The sequence below is a fragment of the Rattus norvegicus genome, chromosome 6, assembly GCF_021556685.1.
Source record: "Rattus norvegicus strain SHRSP/BbbUtx chromosome 6, alternate assembly SHRSP_T2T, whole genome shotgun sequence".
NCBI classification, from domain to species: Eukaryota; Metazoa; Chordata; class Mammalia; order Rodentia; family Muridae; genus Rattus; species Rattus norvegicus.
In genome coordinates this window covers 130,493,424-130,503,403 of record NC_141539.1, presented here as the reverse complement: position 1 = coordinate 130,503,403, position 9,980 = coordinate 130,493,424, and the positions used below count along the sequence as shown (strand labels likewise).

At 49.3% G+C, this 9,980-nt stretch overlaps 1 long non-coding RNA gene across 3 annotated transcripts; it reads right to left on the bottom strand.

The window, feature by feature from the left end:
- Positions 1 to 2,259: 2,259 nt before the first annotated feature.
- LOC134479470 (uncharacterized) lies at positions 2,260 to 9,797 on the bottom strand. 3 transcript variants are annotated; one of them, XR_015622562.1, is made up of 4 exons: positions 7,738 to 7,868; positions 5,090 to 5,176; positions 4,307 to 4,396; positions 2,260 to 2,479 (listed from the first exon to the last, which is right to left on the bottom strand). It is a non-coding gene; the product is annotated as an uncharacterized LOC134479470 (long non-coding RNA). The 3 variants fall into 3 exon arrangements; XR_015622563.1 differs by lacking the exons at positions 5,090 to 5,176; positions 7,738 to 7,868 and adding an exon at positions 9,499 to 9,797 and having other exon boundaries at positions 2,260 to 2,632; XR_015622561.1 differs by lacking the exons at positions 5,090 to 5,176; positions 7,738 to 7,868 and adding an exon at positions 9,499 to 9,780.
- Positions 9,798 to 9,980: the final 183 nt, after the last annotated feature.

The following is a 9,980-nucleotide window of genomic DNA, read 5'->3' as shown; positions in this document are numbered from 1 at the left end:
GTACCCACGGGAATGACAAAAGACCCCATTTGCTCAGTCTTTAAGATCACACCCAGCCTGTTGTGTGCCCCAGGCCCAGTTCCTGGCTCTTTTACAGGAGACATACAGTTTTGAGAGGGGCAGGCTTTAAATGTGCACAATCACAAATGACGGTTTAGTCACTCCTGGGATAAGTGTGGCGAGAGATCATGAGAGGAAGTGACATTCAGTTGCTGCCATTAGAGCAAGGTTTATTGGGGAAGCAGATGGGATAGATTTCGAGGTGATGGAGTGCTGTGTGAGGCTCTGAGACTTAGACATTGCAGCTCATGGGTGGATGAAAATCGTAGCTTAGTAGCTTGTCTATGAGAGCCAGAAGTTTAAAACAAGATGTGTGGGATCCAAGGGTGTGTTATGAACAAATCTGGGCATTCAAGTAAGGGGAAAGTGTCAAAAAACCATGGAAAGGGATTTGGACTTGGTCCTAAGGGTCTGGCAGTTCTGACCGTCCAAAGGGTGATGTGTGTATGCAGGGTTGTCTGTGTGCTGTATGCATATGTGTGTGTGTGTGTGTGTGTGTGAGAGAGAGAGAGAGAGAGAGACAGAGAGACAGAGAGACAGAGACAGAGACAGAGACAGAGACAGAGAGAGACAGAGAGAGAGACAGAGAGAGAGACAGAGAGACACAGAGAGAGACAGAGACAGGCAGAGACAGAGACAGTGGGTTCGTGTGTGCGTGAGAGAGACAGACAGACAAACAGAAAGACAGAGAGAGACTGTGTGTGTGTGTATGAGAGAGAGACAGAGACAGAGGCAAAAATAGAGACAGTGTGTATGTGAGAGAGAGAGAGAGACAGACAGAGAGAGACAGAGACAGAGAGAGGCAAAAATAGAGACAGTGTGTGTGTGTGTGTGAGAGAGAGAGAGAGACAGAGACAGAGACAGAGAGAGGCAGAAATAGAGACAGTGTGTGTGTGTGTGTGTGTGTGTGTGTGTGTGTGACAGAGACAGAGACAGGGACAGAGAGAGACAGAGTGTGTGTGTCAGGTCTCTGTATAGAAACAGAACCAGTAAGATATGCATACATACATACATACGTACATACTACATACATGTATATGTGGATGCTTACTGAAACGAATTGGCTCATATGACTGGGAAGGCCAACAAGTGAAATCTGTAGAGGAGGTCACCAGGCTGGACCTGTGAAATTCAAAAGCTTCTGCGACAGCATTCTGTCTCGCCCAGGGACCCTGGAGTTTTGTTCTATTGGGGCCATCGACTGATTAGACAAGTCACACCCACATCACAGAGGACAATGCCCTATTCAGAGCCTGCAGATTCCCAAGCCACTCTTTCTTCTTCAGGATACCCTCACAGACACGTCTGGGGTGATATCACACCACATAGCTGGATGCCAAAGCGGTGGAATGTGTCACATGATCCGAACTGGGTTTCCTGGGACCTCATGGCGAATGGTGGGAAGAATACATTGGTACAGGGCCATGTGGAGAATGGACAAAGAAGTGGCCCTAGGAGGGGTGGGGTGTCTGGAGGGATAGAGGAAACCTTGTCTGACTGCCTCTAACTGAAGCACTTGCTAAAGAAGTAGGAGCAGAGTGAGGATGCTAGGGTACCAAGGATGCTAGGGTACCAAGGATGCTAGGGTACCCAGGATGCTAGGGTACCAGGGATGCTAGGGTACCAAGGATGCTAGGGTACCCAGGATGCTAGGGTACCAGGGATGCTAGGGTACCCAGGGTGCTAAGATATACAGGGTGCTAGAGTACCCAGGATGGCAGGGTACCAGGGATGCTAGGGTACCTGGGATGCTAGAGTACCCAAGGTGCTAAGATGCTAGGGTACCCAGGGACCCTCCATTTTGTGGATGAAGGGATAGATGCATGCAAGATTGAGTGAGGAGTCCAGATTCCCAGTGGCACAAGAAAGCTACCGCTGCTGGTAACTAAGCACATTACTCCATCAGTGCGTGGGCTCTGTCCCATTTCCATAAAGACAGATGATCCCTACTGTGCTTCCTGTCTCTTGAGTGGCTGGTGCGTTGGTTGGATGAATCATTACCTCCTGGTTTCTCTCCAGGACTCAGAACCACACCCATCCTGGCAGATTCCACGGAGCACCTCCTTTACTAACACTGTCCCCAGTGACTTCTCTCTTCCCCCAAATCCCACAGTGTTTATTATCTAATTCAACAAATGGCTTGTTCATTCCTTGATTGTGCTTTAATTTTTAAAGGCTCACATTGAAGTGCTCTTTATGGGCAATTGATTTCACATATTTTATTTAAAAGGTACAGCTTGCCCGGAGCGGTCTGACTCAGCCTGGATGCAGGAATAGGAAAGTCTGCTTTTAGGCAGCAAAGGTTTATCTCTTGTTCAAATCACAGCGGTGTCCTTCCTCAAGCTCCCGGCTGGAGCCCCAGGTCTGTCCCCCCTTCAGCTCTCCATCTTGCCTTGGTTCCCTTGGTCTTCACGCGGGCCTAGGAAGAGAGAAAGAGGACTCTTTGCCAAAGACTTCAGAAGTAGACACCGGGAAGCCGGGGTCTCTTTCTCCGACATCTGATTGGCTGGAATATGGTCATGTGGTCTTGTCGAGTTGAAAAGGAGGGTGGGAAATAGATTTCATGGCCTATCTGTGAAGAGGAAGAAATGGGTATTGGTGAATCCCAGTTGCCTGAGAGACTGTGGTGGTTTTTTTTTTTTTTTTTTTTTTGCCAGTGAGTGTGTGGGGCCTCAGTAAGAAGAAATGAATGGTCCAAGATCACAGGGCTACAAAGAGGGTGGGGTGAAATGTGAGCTTAGATTGCAACATAGAGCAAAGTGTTCACATTAAACTGTAAACGGAGAACAGGAGGAAGAACAGTACTCTGTTCATTCCCAGTTGCATTGGTTACATGTTTCTAAGCACACACCCATATAGGTGAATCCATATGTGCGTGCACACACACACTCACACGCACACTCACACACACTCACATACACACTCACACACATTCACAATACTCTCATACACATTCCCAATAATACACTCTTTCTCACACACACTCACGCACACATACACTCACACTCACACACACAACACTTGTCTCTCTCTCACACACACTCACACACACACTCACACACACACTCTCTCTCAAACACACACTCACACACATACACCCACCCACACATGCACACACTCTTTCTCACACACATTCACACACACTCTCACACACTTTCTCTCATACACACTCTCACACACACATTCTCACACACACACTCACACACACATTCACACACACACACTCTCACACACTCACACATACACATACTCTCACACACACACTCACACACACTCTCACACACATACACTCACACACACACTCACACACACACACCCGTACACACACTTTTGCACATGTTCATGTACATGCATACACACACTCAAAAAATAACGAGGAAATACTATCATCTGGTGGTCATTTGGACTACATATGGCTAATATTTTTCTTTCTAGTTTTAGTATTTTTTAGCGTATGTCTGTGTGTGAATGTGTACATGTGTGCAAATGCATGCATGCATGTGGGTACCAGACTCCAGTAGAGCATCTTTCTTTTCTGTTTGATTGTAAACTTAGCCTTTAACTGCTGGGTCATCTCTCCAGCTCCAGCCCAGAGTATCATTTTTTAGTCACTGACTTTTTTTTTTGGCAGAGTCTCTCCCTGGCCTGGAACTCACCAAGTATTCTAGGCAGGCTGGTCAGCAAGCCCCAGGAATCTGCCAGTCTCTTCTCTCCAGAGCCTGGGTTAAAAATGTGAACTACCATGCTGCATTTTTTTTTAAAATGAAGGATCAAACCCATGTTTTCATGTTTGCAATGCGTGAGCCTTTCCCAGACCTCACACTTTCAATATTTCCTATGATATAGGAAATCATCGTTTTATGAAATGAGGTGTTTAATTTTCTTGAGTTGAACTATTTCCATAACAGCATGCCAAGAGGACTCAGACAGGGGCTGGAGAGAGTAGTTAGGAGCATTTACTGCTCTTGCAGAGGACTTGAGTTCAGTCCTCAGCACCGACATGGTGGCTCGAAACCATCTGTAACTCTGGTGAGGGGATCCTATACTTCTGACCCCCTGGGCTCCTGCATGCACACAATGCACATGTATATGTGCAGGCACACACACATACAGACAGGCTTCAACCCCAGGGCAAGTGAAGACGGCATCCTAATTGCTAATACTGATTCCTTCAACTACGGCCCCCTTTCTTTTCCATGTTCAGTGTGTTCTGTGAATAACTGAATCTGTCCTTGCATCTACTTACTCTGTGAGCTCTGACCAACAGCCTGTCAGCCAGGTGCCAGCATGGTCCTTGGTGGCACAGAGGGAAAGGGGTGCTGAGTGCTGACTGAATCTATAAACCCAGAAAAAAAAAAGGCATCAATGGAGCAAGCGCATGTCCAGGAAGCTAGGACCACGAGGGGTCTCTGTGATGTGTCCTGGGGGTTTGGGGGGTCCCTGCTGTCACGAGGGCACTCCAGCAGGACCCACTGTGAGAATGTAGGCATGAGGGCTCTGAAAGACGTAGGCAGAGGGCATAGAAGTCCAGGGCACACCAGGAGCTTGGGGACCAAGATCTGATTCAAAGCCTGATCCGGGTTCAATCCAGGACTCATTTTTAGAACTCCATTTTGGGGGTGGGGCTGCCAGATGGCCTGGCAGCTGGGAAGTTTCTGTGTGTCTAACAGCCAGCACTCCTAAGATTCCCCCTGCACAGCTATGCCTCAGGCCCAGAGGCTTCCCTGGCTATGACTTCTGGGAACACCACAGTCTTTCAGACAAACAGTGGCTCAGATTGATGACATAAGGACCATAGCATGTGAGCACTGTAAGCCTGTCATGGTGGTCAACTGTGGTCACTTCTCAGAGCTTATTCAGGATGGAATGCCTTCCTGGACAACACAGCCCCTCCCTGACTTTCTATGAGTGGGTGTGAGACATACACAAGTATGTTCACACATGTGCTTGCTACCTGCTGTACACTGTCATACATGCTTGCGTCAAGCGGGCCGGCCTTAGTTTCCCACATGTACACCTATGAACATACCTGTCACACAGAAGGGGTGCACAGCAACCTGCTCCCCTGCCTTGCCCTCTGTTGAGTCTGACCAGTCTTGGAGGACAATTTCAAGTGCTGGGATCAGATGGATGGGGAGCCATGATAAGTAAAATTAACAAGCTCATGTTTTTGTGTTACTGGTTGTGGAAAAGAAAACTGTAACATGGCATATGTTTGGTTATATTAGGAACAGAAATTCAGACGCTCCTGGATGACTCGTCGGGCTGTATGCATACTCACCTCTCCCTACCCCTCCTCGCTTTTCAGCAAAACTCAAGTACTGTGTGTGTGGTGTGCACATGTGTGCATGCATGTCCAGATAACTCTTACCTGTGTGTGGAGGCTAGATGTCAATCTTAGGTTGCCTTCCCCCAGCTGTATGTATGTATGTATGTATGTATGTATGTATGTATGTATGTATAAGATATCTCACTGAACTCAGACGAGCAGTTTGGGGTAGACTGGCTGGCCAGTGAGCCCACAGTAACCTCTTGCCTTCACCCTTCAGTGCTGGTTACTCCTAGCATGTGGCTTCTGGTGATTCAAACTCTATGTCTTCTCTCTGCCATCACGAAACCCAAAGAACACCCTGTCATCATAAGCCCAAATAAACTCTGTCCTCTGTAAGTTCCTTGGTCCTGGTGTTTTATCACGGTAAGACAAGTAACGGAGACAAACATATACAGAGACAAAGAAACCTGGGTTTCTCCAGTTCCTTTCAGAAAGTGCATCACGTCTAGGAAGAAATTCATGGGCGAGCCCACTGGAGACAGAAGCAAAGCCCCGGCCAGGCTTTATGTGGGCAGCAGCATCCTGACTCAGGCCAGGGAGGCCTGTGGTCCTTCTGACGTGTGCCTGTGGTATGGGTAGGGTAGTGAGGCACAGCAGGAATTGGTGAGCCCTGGCCTGGGGCAGAAGACGATGCACCTCTGGTGTGTTCCGGTTGGGAAACTCTTGACATGTGGCCCTGGTCAGATCTTAGCCCATGTGTCTGAAATGCAGAGGCTGATGCCAACCAGTCTTCCAATGGAGCGGCAGAGGTCTGCAGAGGAAAACTGGGAGAAGCCATGGAAACTGCCCTGGGGCAGGAGGTTGGGACAAGGAAGGGGGGCATCCTCTGGAGGAATAGAACACAGAATTTGCAGTTTGGGTAAAATCGACCCAAATCCATGGCAGGCAGAGCAGCTCCTGCTAATCCCTAGGTTTTGTCTGTATGAGTCAAAGTCATCTTCTATAGACTTGGGGACAGGTTCCTGAGCAAGTGGCTTTTTCCATCAAGGAGCACATGGCTCTGTTGAGCCCAGTGTGAGCTTAGAGCCCCAGGATTGAGTTCATTAAGACTGGTGCCAGTTCTCCTCAGTCTCAGGCAAACCCCGAACCCCTTCTCCCTTCCTGACTTTTCCCAGACCAACCATTCACTTCCTGGAGAGGCTCTGAACAGTCACCTGAGCGACTCAGGATTCGTGGTCTGTCATGAGTACTGAGCATGCCACCTTCTGTGTTCACTGAAATTCGAGTGTGGTCCACTTGATAGTCCAGAATCATCTGTCTCAATGAGAGATTGTCTAGATCAGACTGGCCTGAGAACAGTCTGTGGAGGATTATCTTGATTTATTTTGATGCTAACCACTGTGTATCTTCAAACCGAGAGCCAAAACGAGCCCTTCCTTCTCAGTTTGCTTTTTGTCAGGGATTCCCTTGTGGCCATGAGTAACTAACACTGTCGCCGGCATCACTACTAACCTCCATATCACTGGGATTGCTCCCAGGACCATGACATCCCAATGATCTAAATTCAAGGTCATAGCGTCTGCAACCAGGAAGCAGAGAGAGATGAACGCTGGTGCTCTGTTCACTTTCTCCTTTTTATTCAGTCCATGGACAAAGCCGTGAACTAGAACTATCCACAGTCAGCGTGGGCCTGCCCTCCTCAGTTAGATCTTTCCGGAAATACCCTCAAGTCCTTTATATAAAATGGCACCAAGTTTGCATATAACCTATGCACCTCCTCCCACATACTTTAAGTCTCTGGAGATCACACGTCAATGGTCGATACAATGTATACATAGGTATGGAAAGTTGTTATGCTTTTTGGGGGGGAAGGGTGGAGGAACTATGGGAGAAATAAAAACCTGCATGTGTTTAGATGCAGTTTTACTCTGAATATCCCAGTACATTTCACAGGGTTGCAGTGCTGCAGGTCCTGAGCCTAACTGAGCTATCCTGAGCTATCTTTAGCCCCTCAAAGAGCCTCCCCCCTCACCTCGGCAGGGTTCCTAACGTCCTAAAAGACAGAAAAACAAAACAAAACAAAACACCCTGGAGTATATTAACCTAACAAAAGTCCATTCTCCACCAATCAGAGGGCCAAGGTTGCTATTCGACAGAAGCCAAGGCCAGCAGCTGAGACAGGCCCGCCCCCATGCCTGCAGCTGAGACAGACCCGCCCCCATGCCTGCAGCTGAGACAGACCCGCCCCCATGCCTGCAGCTGAGACAGACCTGCCCCTGCGCGCAGCTGTAACCCTCCTCTTTGATGTCTTTCCCAATGTGATTTTTAAATGCCTTGATTTATGACCGTCTTTGTTCTGTTATTATAATAATAATAAAAAAAAAACGCTCTGAAGTCTCTCCCACCCTGGAGCGTGGAGTTTGTGGTAAACGTGTTCCCTAGTCATGTTCACTCATATTTGGCTCTAGAATGAAACATTTCTTGCTCCCAGCGAGCTGAGAGCCATGTTTTTCTACTTCCAGGCGTTGTGCTGCCTTACACCTCAGTTAGAGCCGTTGAGGGCTGCTCTAAGATGTTAGAAATTATCTCAGAACCTTAGGACTCAGAAGGAGGCTGGAGCATTAGCGGACTGGGCGTGCCGGGGGTGGGGGTGGGGGGGGAGAGCAGAAGGCAGGAAATGAGCCTGCTACCATAGCCCGGAAGGCTAGTAGAAGAATGAGGCTCTAAGAAAATCCCTTGCTCTTCTCGTCCTCTGTTTCCCAATCTGTGAAATGGGAACTAACACCTGGCACACTGAGACGAGCAGAGGCCAACAAGTCCTTGCCATAAGGCCTCGGACATCCACTCTGGGTTCCCTGTGACTGACTGGAAGGTTTGGTTGTGGGAAACTTGGAAAGGGAAGCCATGCAGGTGTGGAGGGACCAGTAGGCGTTGAGCTTTGGAGGCGATGCTGGTATGGCCCAGTCCAGAGGGCCTGCACTTTCGTGAGCTGTATTTGTTCCAGTGAGTGGTGGTGTGTGTTGTTTGTAGCCAAGAGGAAGGGCGCATACGTGGTGGGGGGTGCAGGGGCTGGAGTGCTTCTGAGGGTGGGCTGAACGGGGGCGTTGCTTCCCCCTCATCCTCTTAGCACTCTTCAAGTGTGTTAATGGTGGGTGACGTACGCTCAGTACAGAGATGACTAAATATGGGGAGTCAGATGTTTGTGGCTCGTCTTTGACATTAGGTTCCGTGGGGCAACATAAACTCCAAAGAGTAAACAAACAGAGCTGACCAGGATTGTGTTTATGGTGGCTATTAAGGAGGGAGGTGACTTCTCGGTCACTCCACTGGGTGACTAAGCTTTTATTTACGCCTTCCCACTGCACATGGATGGCTTGCTAGAAACAGGAAGCAAAGCACGTGGGTATGCTACAGTACAGGAGTGTGCTCCTAGAGGCCCCTGAAGCCATCTGGACTCCACCCATTTGTTCCACACCTTTGGATGGGTGTGTGTGTGGGGGGGGTCTCCCCACCTTCAGTAGACAACAGGTACCCCAGGAACAGGCTACTGGTCTCAGCTGTGCCCTCAACACCTTGCTCAGAAGCAGAGTCTAGAAACATCCATTCTGTTCTCTTCTATCGGGCATTGGGCTTCACTGTGGCTGCTTTGCGGTTCTGGAATCTGAGCTGAACACACTCAGCTCTCTGACCTGAAGCTTCCAGTCTCGGTGGGGAAGCAAAGGAGAGCTAGCTGAGCAAGCCACAGTAGGTCTGGCAACCTAGGGACAGAGCAAGTAAGGTTCACAGGCGGTCGGTCTCTCTGTGGTCTGGTGGCATGGGAGGGGGGCTTCATAGTGTGGTCTGAAGGGAGTATGAACCTTCTGTGGGAATGAACCTTCATGGTGTGGCTCCGGTGGACTGGGCGAGATCAGCTAGAGGTCCCCCTCCCCACTTTGTCATCCTGGGAAAATTTAAAGCTCTTCCCAAGATGGAGGAAGGATGGGGCGAGCTCTCACGGATGAGAACCGGAACCCACTGTATCTCACGGGAATCCAGTTATAGCTTATCTTGCCCTCGTCCACCCAGCATGGAGCTGGCTCATTCCTGTGCCTCCAGTTGAAATTTCACGATGTAAGTGTCTGGGAGAGACTGGCGCATCGATACCCCATGCGATCCTTACTGCTTACCCAAAGGACCCTGTGCCCGCTCTGGGCATCTCTTGGCCTGGAGTCCAGATTGTTGGGGTCAAAATCTCGGCTCGCGTCTGGACCGGTCCAGACAAAACACAACATGGTTCCACGTGGAAAGGTTTAATGAGAGAAGAAGAGTAGAAGAGGAGAGGAGTAGAGGCCGGCCATAAGCACATGGAGGGAAGCGGGGAGGGGAACGGGGAGAGAAGGGACAAAGAGGAAGAGGGGAAGAGCGAGAAGGAAGAGAAGATAAGAGAGTGAGGAGGGGCCAAGCAGCCCCTTTTATAGTGAGTTAGGCATATCTGTTGCCAGGTAACTTGGGGGTGGAGCTTAGACAGAATACCAGCATAGGTCTTCACATGTGGCCATGCCTGGCTTGCTCCTTTCCACTCTTCTTTGCCCCTCCCCAAAGCAGGCTGCCATGCCTGTCCACACTCACGCGCCCACTCCCTGTCCCCCAAGACCCAGCAGGACAAAAG